The sequence below is a fragment of the Polypterus senegalus genome, chromosome 3 (assembly GCF_016835505.1).
Source record: "Polypterus senegalus isolate Bchr_013 chromosome 3, ASM1683550v1, whole genome shotgun sequence".
In the NCBI taxonomy this organism is placed as follows: domain Eukaryota; kingdom Metazoa; phylum Chordata; class Cladistia; order Polypteriformes; family Polypteridae; genus Polypterus; species Polypterus senegalus.
Window position 1 is genome coordinate 9,494,844 of NC_053156.1, and position 11,649 is coordinate 9,506,492.

An 11,649-nucleotide genomic window follows, 5' to 3' on the forward strand; every position below is an offset into this window, starting at 1 on the left:
TGAAAAAGAAAAGGAAACATTTTAATAATAACGTAATATGATTGACATTGTCATGAGTGTTGCTGTCATATATATGCCTGCCTAAAGAAGTCACGCTCGCTTTGTTTTACTTTTTACCGTTCATTTAATCATGGCTAGTGGCGGAAAAATGATAAAATGGAAGGAGGATGGCTTTACCAAAACAATTATTGATGGCTAATCGATTATTCATAAAGCTTTAATTGGTGATCTGTTTTTCTGTGTTAACCTCATATTTTTCATACTTATTCTCAAACTAAGGTGGTGCGAGGGTAAAATGAATCGGGATGCTTGATCAATGTAATCCGTGTACCAGGAAATCATGCATTGAGAAAAGCTCCCTTTGCTTGTAATGCAAAGTGTGATTAAATGCATTATTTTTAACGCGTTATGGAGCACATGCACCGAAGCTTCTCGGCTGTGCTTGTGCTAAGAAAAGGAAAGATTTTTAAAATAACGTAACACGATTGTCAATGTGACCTTTTGTAAGTAGTGCCTGGAGGATTCAATGTAGAAACTCTATAGAGACAGCGTGTGTATTAACTTGTGGATTTTTCTGTGAGTATTTGGTGGCAGTCTGAGGAAGTTGCTTCGAAGACAGCGCAAGCGCTGAGCTCATCTCAGAGCAAAATGAGGTGGGAGGGGAGATGATGACGTGACTCCCCCACCCGCCTTAACTGTCAATCCCCCACAAACACAGTCTCGAATTTGCATAAGCACACCCCTTCACCTACAATTTTAACTTAGTTATAAAGTGATCAAAACTCTCGTTTATATCCTGTGTCCTCTCATTAAACTTGTATCCCGCATTACCTGTGTGTATGTGAAACGCCAGCGGTAGCCTGTCTATGAACTTAATTTAAAGTTTAGGTTTACACCGTGCTTTCTTTCGAGCTGGCAACACTCATGAATATTGTAGTATATGTCACTCGCTCACTTCTTATTGTTTTCGCTGCCTTCTCAATTATATAATGCATGTTTTCTTAAGCTTTTGGAGGTCTTCCTGGTTTTCTACGCACTGCGTTGACAGTCAGTTCACGTGATTACGCGGGAGGCGTGATGATGTCACACGAAACTCCGCCCCACGTCATTGCAGCTCAACTCCATTACAGTTAATGGAGAAAAATACCTTCCAGTTATGACCATTAGGCATAGAATTTCGAAATGAAACCTGCCCAACTTTTGTAAGTAAGCTGTAAGGAATGAGCCTGCCAAATTTCAGCCTTCTACCTACACGGGAAGTTGGAGAATTAGTGATGAGTCAGTGAGTGAGTGAGTGAGTGAGTGAGTGAGTGAGTGAGTGAGGGCTTTGCCTTTTATTAGTATAGATTTTAAAATATTACTGATTAGATCCTGCCATGTTTTGAAAAAGTCTGTACAGATCCTCTAACTGAGTATTTGATTTTTCCAATTTCAAATAATATAACACATCGGTTTCCCACTGACTTAAAAGAGGAGAGTTTGGGTTCTTCCAGTTTATCAGAATAAGTCTGCGTGCCAACAGTGTAGTGAATGCAATCACAATTTGTTTGTCTTTCTCCACTTTAAACCCTCTGGAAGAACCCCAAACACAGCTGTTAATGGGTTAGGAGGGATTGTGAGTCCAAGGCTGTCTGAGAGGTAATTAAAAATTTTTGTCCAGAATAATGTTAATTTGGTGCAGGCCCAGAACATGTGACCTAGTGAGGCTGGGGCTTGGTTGCAACGTTCGCAGGTTGGATCATGCCCTGGAAACATTTTGGAGAGTTTTAGTCGAGACAGATGTGCTCGATATATAATTTTGAGTTGTATAATTGTATGCTTTGCATATGGAGCTTGAGTGAATTCTCTGCATTGCTACTTTCCACTCCTTTTCTGATATATTAATTGAGAGGTCATTTTCCCAGTGTCCTCTTGGATCTTTGAAAGGAAGGGATTGTAAAAGGATTTTATATATTGTAGAGATGGAGTCTAACTCCTTGAAATTGAGCAATAATTTTTCCAGCATGGATGAGGGTGCAAGATGAGGAAAATCTGGAAGGTTCTGTTTAACAAAGTTCCTGATTTGAAGATAGTGAAAGAAATTTGTAGCTGGAATGTTAAATTTGGAATGTAATTGTTCATAGGATGCAAAGACGTTGTCTATATAAAGATCTCTAAGCAAGTTAATTCCAAATTTTTCCAGATATTAAAACTGCATATGTTTGTGAAGGTTGAAAGAGGTGGTTCTCTTGCAGAGGTGCCACAGATAGAAGCTTCTCCGTCTTAAAATGCTTTCTACATTGGTTCCAGATTCTAAGTGAGTGGAGCACAATTGGGTTATTAGTGTATTGCCGATAACGTGTGTTTATTGGAGCACAGAGCAAGGAATACAAAGAAGTACTGCAGGATTTTACTTCTATTGCGGTCCATGCCTGTGTATGTTCTTCTATTTGTGTCCAGGTTCTTATCGCCTGTATATTTGCTGCCCAGTAATAAAACTGGAAGTTAGGTAGAGCCATGCCGCCTTCTGCCTTTTGTCTTTGTAGGGTCGCTCTTTTGATGCGTGGATGTTTAGAATTCCAAATAAATGAGGTTATTGTTGAATCTAATTGCTTAAAGAATGATTTATTAATGTATATTGGGATGTTTTGAAATAAAAAGGAGCTTAGGAAGAATATTCATCTTAACAGTGTTAATTCTTCCAGCTAGTGTGAGATGAAGGGTTGACCATCTATGCAAGTCTTGTTTAATTTTTTCCATGCAGACACGAAATTTTGTTGATAAAGAGCTTTATGTTTACTTGTGATGTTTACCCCGAGGTATTTAAACTGTTCTGCAATGATAAAAGGTAGGGTGTCTAATCTAATATTATATGCTTGAGAATTCACTGGAAAGAGTACACTTTTATTCAGATTAATTCTGAGACCAGAGATCTTTTGAAATTCTGTGAGTGCTGCTAAGACTGTACCATATCATCTGCATATAATGAGATTTTCTGTTCCAGTCCTTCTCTGCTAATCCCCTTTATCTGATCAGTATTTCGACAATGTATTGCCAGTGGTTCAATGGCAATTGCAAACAGCAGTGGTGACAAAGGGCATCCTTGTCTTGTGCCACGTTCTAGTTTAAAGTAGTCTGAGCAAATGTTATTGATGCAAACTGAAGCTTCTGGGTTAGTATACAGTAATTTAATCCATGCACAAATGTTCGGGCCAAACCCAAACTTCTCCAATGTAGTAAAAGGTATTTCCATTCAATCATGTCGAATGCTTTTTCTGCATCCAATGATAATAATATTTCTGGGGTGTTTGATTTAGTTGGTGAGTATATTACATTAAACAGGCGTCGAAGATTTGAAGATAAGTGTCGGCCCCTAATAAATCCAGTTTGGTCTTGTGATATTAGAGGGGAGCACTTTCTCCATCCTTCTAGCTATGATTTTAGAGAGTATTTTAACGTCGTTATTCAGAAGTGAAATTGGTCTGTATGATGCACATTGTAATAAGTCCTTATTTTGTTTTGGAAAGACAGTGATTAGTGCTTGGCGAAAGGTTTGTGGAAGAGATTGGTTATCTCTGGCTTCTGTAAATGTTGCTAATAGGAGGGAGCTAGCTGAGCGGAGAATTTCTTGTAAAACTCTGCAGGGTAGCCATCAGGGCCTGCTGCTTTTCCACCTTGGAGTGACTTTATAGCATCTAGTAATTCTGATAATGCAGAGGTTTATCAAGTTCCTCCACACTAAAGCGTCTATTTGTGGTATCTGTAATGTATCCAGAAATGCATTAGATTGTATATTGTCTTCTTTAAACTCAGTAGTATATAGGGATTTATAGTAGTCTCTGAAAGTGTGCATTATATTTTTGTGTTCGATGATTTTATCTCCATTCGTGTTAGTAATTACCGAGATTGCGTTGCGCACTTCTTGCTTGTGAATTTGTTGCGCTAAAAGCTTATTAGCTTTCTCTCCATGTTCATAATAATGATGTCTGGATTTGTAAATTAGTTGTTCAGTTTCTTTAGTTGTCAAGAGGTTTAATTCTGAATGTAGAGCCTGCCTCCTCTATGTAGAGTCTCGCTTGGTAGTCTGGCATGTTCTTCATCTATTTTAGTAATTTCGCTTTTTATCTCTGCTACTTTCTTGCTTCGGATTTATTTCTGTGGGAAAGATATGAGATAATCTGTTCTCTTAAGAAGGCCTTAAGAGTTTCCCAGAGTATTCCTGCAGAGATCTCAGGGGATGTATTTGTCTCTAGAAAGAATTTGATTTGTTTGGATATAAATTCCAGTACAATTCTCGTCAGCTAATAGAAGCGGGTTGAGGCCATCTGCGGGTGAGTGTATGGGGCTTAGTAATTTCAGCTCCAAGATCATAGGTGCATGGTCAGAAATAACAATAGCATCGTATTTACACGATTTAATCTTAGGCAAGAAGTTATTGTCTATAAAGAAGTAATCAATCCTTGAGTAGCAATGATGTACTGGTGAGTTGAAAGAATATGTTCTTGAATTTGGGTTTAAAAACCTCCAGGGATCTGATAAGTTGTGATCAGTTATAAACTTTGTAATTATCTTTGCAGTGTTAGATTGTTCCCCTGTGGAGGAAGTCCTATCTAAAAGTGGATTTAGAACACAATTAAAGTCCCCAGCCATTATAACTTTATGAGTGTTCAGATTGGGAATGGATGCAAATTAATTTTGTATAAATTCCTTATCATCAACATTAGGTGCATAAACATTTATCAAAATCATTTTACAGTTAGATAAGTCTCCCATGACCATTACATATCTCCCTTCAGGATCCAATACTACATCTGATGCTACAAATGGTACTGTTCTATGTATGAGAATTCCCACCCTCTAGTTTTCTTTGTAAAACTAGAATGGAACATTTGGCCAGTCCAGTCTTTTGCAGCGGAACTGATCCTTGCTTAGTAAGTGGGTTTCCTGTAAAAATACTATTTTAGCATTTAGACCTGTTAGGTGAGAGAGTACTTTCTTTCTCTTTAATTCGTGATTCAGGCCTTTAACATTCCAGCTTACAAGTTAACTGTCCCATCATGGAGACACTGATTCTGAGTTTTTGATGTCATTTTATAGTCTTAACTGGAAGTGAGAATCTTTTAGGTCTTAATTTCCTATTTCCCAAGAGTTGTTGCCATGCAGCTTATTATTACGTTGGTAGTTATAATTATAAAGATTGAGAGGATAGATTAGGTATAGATCAAGCCTGCTCTCTTTCTCTCCCCCTTAACCCCCACCCTCCCTTTTGCCTCCCCAAGTGAGGCTAAAACCCACTTCACGCAGTCCCAGTCCTCTGACATACCCAGAGACACAGCACGTCCAAACCAAGGGTATGATATTGAACAGTCTCGTTTAGGGTAAAGATAAAATAATTAGAAAAGAAAAAAAAAAAAAAGATTAATTAAGCACAATAAAACATAAACAGATAGCGCCCTAGTAATACTAAGTAATAATGAGTAATTATAAGTAATAATGAGAATATATTCTGATAAAAACCCATATTTTAAAACAAACAGATCAGACAGTAGATTGTTAATCATTGCTATATCATTAACGGCCATGACTCACTATTATGTATCAGAATAGTCCAGGGATCAGCTTTCTTAATTCTTTTCTGCTTCTTCCTTGCTAGCGAAGACATAGAATTGACCCTGCCATTCCACTTTCAGTTTTGCCAGATACAGGAGGTCGTGATTTGACGCTGGCTTGCCGTAACCGCTGTTTAATGTTATAGAAGGCTGCGCGTTTAGTAGCTGTTGCTGGAGAGAAGTCAGGGAAGATACGAATGTGGTTATTTTCATATGTAATATCTTCCTTTTTTCTGAGGAGTGCCATCACCTCTAGCTTAAATGCTAATCGCTCAAAACTAACTATAAAAGATCTTGGCCGGGTCTAACGGTGTTTGATCCGCGTACGCGGTAAGCCGCTGCTATCTCAGATTCTGCTTTAAAGTCCTCCCCGATTATTTTGGAAAAAAGTTCAGCTGCGAATTTCACAGGGTTTGAACTTTCTCGATTCTCAGGCAGACCTTCAATTCTGACATTATACCTTCTACTCCCATCTTCCAAAGCAGCCAGTCTGTCTCCGAGTTTTTTGCATTCGGAGCTGACATTAACTGCTTTTTCCTCGGCACTGGCAGCTGCCTTTTCGGCCATTTCAATCCGATACGTGAATGTCTCCTTGAGATCCTCCAATTGATCAGTAAGCGTGCTCAGTTTGACCTGAATGCGCTTCTTCAATTTTACCCAGCACCTGCACCTCTTGACGCAGCCTTTCCATCTCCTGTTTCAAATCCTGTTTCAGTCTCTCAAGTGCCTTTGCCGTTGCTTTCTCATTAGCCTTCTCACTTTTGTTAATTTGGTGCAGGCCCAAAAAATGTGGTCCAGTGAGGCTGGAGCTCAATTGCAGCGTTCACAGGTTGAAAATATTTTGGACAATTGTAAATGAGACCGATGTGCTCGATATACAGTATAACTTTGAGTTGAATAATTGTATGTTTTGTGCATATGGAGCTCGAGTGAATTCTCTGCATTGCTGCCTTACACTACATTTCTGAGATATTGAGTGAGAGATCCTTTTCCCACTGTCCTCTTGGATCTTTGAAAGGGAGGGACTGTAAAATATTTTTTATATATTACAGAAATTCTGTCTGAGTCCTCAAAACTGATCAATATTTTTTCCACCATAGAGGTAGGTGGGAGGTGAGGAGAATTGGGCAGGTTCTGTTTACCAAAGTTTCTGAGTTGAATGTAGTGAAAGAAATGTGTTTCTGGAAAGTTAAATTTGGAGTGTAATTGTTCATAGGATGTGAAGATGTTGTCTATGTACAGATCTCTAAATGATTTAATCCCAAATGTTTTCCAGACATTAAAAACTGCATATGTATGTGAGGTTTGAAAAAGGTGGTTCTCATGCAGAGGTGCGACAGATAAAAGCTTCTCCATCTTAAAATGCTTTCTACTTTGGTTCCATATTCTGAGTGAGTGAAACATAATTGAGTTATTAGTATATTGGTGATAACTTGCATTTATTGGGGCACAAAGCAATGAATATAAAGAAGTACTGCAGGATTTTCTTTCTATTGTGGACCAAGCCTGTGTATGTTCATCTATTTGTGTCATTGTCCAGGTTTTTGTAGCTTGTATGTTTGCTATCCAGTAATAAAAGTAAAAGTTAGTAGAGCCATGCCACCTTCTGCCTTGAAGGTGTTTGTAGGGTCACTCTTTGGAATGCGTGGATATTTGGAATTCCAAATAAATGAGGTTATGATTGAATCTAATTTCTTAAAAAATGATTTATTGATTTATAGTGGAATGTTCAGAAATAGAAAAAAAAATTAGGAAGAAGGAAGAATATTCATCTTGACAACGTTAATTGTTCCAGCTAGAGTGAGATGAAGGGTTGACCATCTATGTATGTCTTGCTTAATTTTTTCCATACAGAGGGGAACATTTTGTTGATAAAGAGCTTTATATTTACTTGTGATGTTTACCCCTCGGTATTTAAACTGATCTGCGATGATAAAAGGGAAGGTGTCCAATCTAATATTGTGTGCTAGAGAATTCACTGGAAAGAGCACACTTTTAGTCAAATTGATTCTGAGACCAGAAATCTTTTGAAATTCTGTTAGTGCTCTTAGGACTGCAGGCACAGTATTTTGTGGGTCTGATATTTACAGCACCATATCATCTGCAGATAGAGAAACTTTCCTTTCAAGCCCTTCTCTGATGATCCCCTTTATCTCATAAGCATTTCGACAATGAATTGCCAGTGGCTCAATGGCAATTGCAAAAAGCAATGGTGACTAGAGGCATACTTGTCTGATACCACGTCCTAGTTTAAAGTAGTCTGAACAAATGTTGTTAATACAAACTGAAGCTTCTCGATTGGTACACAGTAATTTGATCCATGCACAAATGTTCGAGTCAAACCCAAATCTCTCCAATGTAGTGAAAAGGTATTTCCATTCAACCATATCAAATGCTTTTTTCTGCATCCAACGATAATAATATCTCCAGGGTGTTTGACTTGGTTGGTGAATATATTACATTAACACTAGAATTACCAGAGCCAACGAAAAAACTCATAAATCCGGCCCACCTCAAATCCCTTTGCACCTCACCGTCAGCGTCATTTGTCTTCAAAATGTGTCCATAAGCTCACGCTTCAACAGCCTGTTATGCCAACCCCAAAGGCTTCAGAATTTGCAAGAAGTTCTATCATTTTCTACCTTGATTGATTATCTAAGAGTGAGGTACCCAGAATTGGAAGGGAAAATAATTTAATGTGTGTTTTGTGTCTGCAACAATCTGTTTAAACACATTGTTAAAACAGAAATATTTTTTATGCTTTAGTAATAACAAAATGTAGACATGAACTGTATAATGTGTGAAGACTGATGGCCAGATATCAAATAAACACTTTCACAAAAAGTGCAAGTACAATACGACAGCTTCCGTGCTGTAGCAGTAAAATCTGCGGATTTATAATTTGAGTTTGAGTTTGAAACCTGTTCCCTGGCAAATTTACCATTTTGAGTAGTGAGCTACTCTTATGGTTAATATTATTTAATAAAATAAATACATTTATAGGACTTGTAAAAGTTAGCAGTTTTTATTTCACTTTTATTCTCTCAGTCACGATCACAATACAACACCCACCCCCCTGCTCCAGATGTGACGCGGTTACTTTTAATCTGAAACTGGGAATAACTGTCGATGTGCATGGTGTTTTGAGACAATGGAACTGGAACTTCTCTGACCCACAAACGCTGGTGAATCTGCCTTCTTCGTATGTCATCGTCACTTAAATTTTTTTCTGTTCAGTTTTATTGAGTGCTCCTGCTCACGCTAAATTAGTATGAACCTTATGGTCCGTGATGTCAAAGCCACACTGACAAAAAAACAGAGACATATGTATATACGATTGTTTTGTCTTGGTAGAATAATATTTTGCTCTATTTTCCCTCTTTGTATTATTAATATGTAGCCTTTGTCAGAAAGCCTCAAATCTCACAGACTTACCACTGTTTATAAGGTATTATAGTATATAACTTCTCCCCACCTTTCCTTCTACATCTATAACCTCGGGCAATTAGGTGTAGTAAAAGACAAACACGAGTTAAGTTATAATTTAAACAATGCATTATTGGTAATATTCATAAATAATAACTATATGCAAAGTATATCTGAATACTGGCAACCATACAACCTGAGAAATGGTGATGTGTAGTTTCAGGTGGCACAAAGACTTGTTAGTTACTTAAAATGTCTCTAGTTTAGGCATCATTGGTGCTCAGCTTTCTTCAGAACAGGCTGCATGCCTGTCTCAATATGGCTGCTGAGCTGTGCTCTTCATTGTGTTGTTCTTTTCAGTTCATGCATCAATTTGGTAAGAGAGAGAGAGTGAGTAAAACAAGAAAATGTATAGATGTTCTGTCCAACCCCTAGAGCCCATAGGACATCATGGTACTTAAAGGCTTCTGATACAAGCCAGTTCCAAACAGCCATACTTCAGATCAATGGGGGAACAGAACACCTTCACACCTGCCCCCCAAACCATATGTTAAGGTAAAGCTTAGCAGTTAGGCAGCTGAGAGACTTCAGAAAAACATTAAACCAACTTGTTTAAGGCACTTCTCCCCAACCCTATCATAAAATTCACTTTCCTGACTTAGTCCTGGAGGAGGGAGGAATGCTTCTCACTAATTTAACACTAATATTACATTGCTTTGCCTAAATTACAAATAAAGACATACAAAATATTTATCAACTTACATGCAAAATCTCACATCACAACAATGATATTTGGAATAACTCATTTTATGACATGTATAGTACATTTCGGAAAACATTGTGGCACTGGTGCAACATTATTCATATTATTCATATTCATTCGCATGCCTTCTTGCGCTTGTAATCAGTGACGACGTGTTTTTTTGTTTTTTTTTCCGATCTTGTCCAGTCTGCTCTCTTCTTTTGTACTCCAGGACATGCAGAGAAAAGAATAGTACAGAGAGGTCAGTTCCATGCTATATGCAATCATCAGATTCAAATGCTAACAGTTCCCACACACGCAAAGACCGTCCTTTCAACATTTATGACACGTGTACCTGTTGCAATGCACACACTTCTCACTATGCTGTGGTTCCTATTACACTGAAGGGGCTGGGGAAGAGGTGGTCTTGGAACAGAAGCTTGTCGATGTTGCATCCTCTTTTGCTTTATCCATCGCCTTTTCTTGTAAGAAGTGATGACGAAGCTCCTCTCTAAGGTAAACCATGAACACTCTTCTTTTCTCAGTGGACCTGTGCATGCCTTGCACAGTATATATGCGTTGATCGCCACCAAGTCAAGCGTGTTATAGTACAAGCAGCCAGCTACTTGCGTGCTCCTGCTGCACTGAATAAGCTCACACCTTCTGGTGCATGATGTCAATGCAAAAAAAAAGAAAGAGACAAATATATGAGACATTTTGAAGAAATCATTGTATGACCTGAATAGTAATATTTTGAGAAAACATTGTCGCACTAATGCAATATTATTTAAAAATGAACAGCGTCAGATCAGCTGTAAATGTATGGTATTTCTAAAAGGTTAGCTTTTTTTCAGTTTTATTCTCTTAGTCACGTTCACACTCTCCCTCAAACTTCTGATGTGACTCTAACTAACAGCGCCAGTATAAATTCACACCCGATCTGACGCTGTTCGTTTTCAAATAATATGGAATTAGTGCGATGATATTTTCTGATTGGTACTATTCAGGTCATAAAATGATTTTTTCAAAATGTCACATGTATTGTCACTTTAGGTAAAGGGTGCACATTGTCCGGGGAAATCAATCACCAGAACTAGAAGTGTCTTAACCGTTATCATGTCCTAGCGTAGCTGGACGGTGACTCTGATAATTCTGAGGTGGTAGGCTGGGTTGAGGAGCCCCAACGGGCCACTTCAAAACCAGTTCCCAAAAAGAGAGAGGTAGTGATAGTTGGGGACTCAATCATTAGGGGGATTGAAGCGCAGGTGTGCTGCAGAGAGAGAGAGAGTCTTGCACGGTGTGTTGCCTTCTGGGAGCACAGGTGGGAGACCTCCTTGGAAGGGTGGGTAGGCTCTTGGCCAGAGCGGGGGTGGATCCAGTTGTCATTGTCCATGTTGGAACAAATGGCATACATAAGGGTAGTCTGTCAGTTCTGTGATCCAAATTCAAAGAGTTAGGTGCCAAGCTGAGGAGCAGAACTGACAAGGTAGTCTTCTCCGAAGTTCTGCCTGTGCCACGCGCCAGTCCAGGTAAGGTTGAGGAGATTAGAAGGCTTAACGCATGGCTCAAATCATGGTGCAGGGTAGAAGGGTATAGGTTTATGGGGCAGATGGGACTCCTTTTGGAACAGATGGGACCTGTTCCGCCGAGATGGGTTACATCTGAACCGAGGGGCACCAATGTATTGGGGAGGCGTATGTTTCGGCTAGTCGAGGATTGTTTAAACTAGGGAATGGGGGGGCAGGGAGTTTAGGACAGGCCAGAATTAGATCTATACATGGAAGAACAAACAATGGTGTAGAAATAAAAATGCATAGTAATGTAAATTCTAAGCAAACACGTAAATGTAGGAGTAACACATTAAAAATAGCTTGTCTTAATGCTAGAAGTATC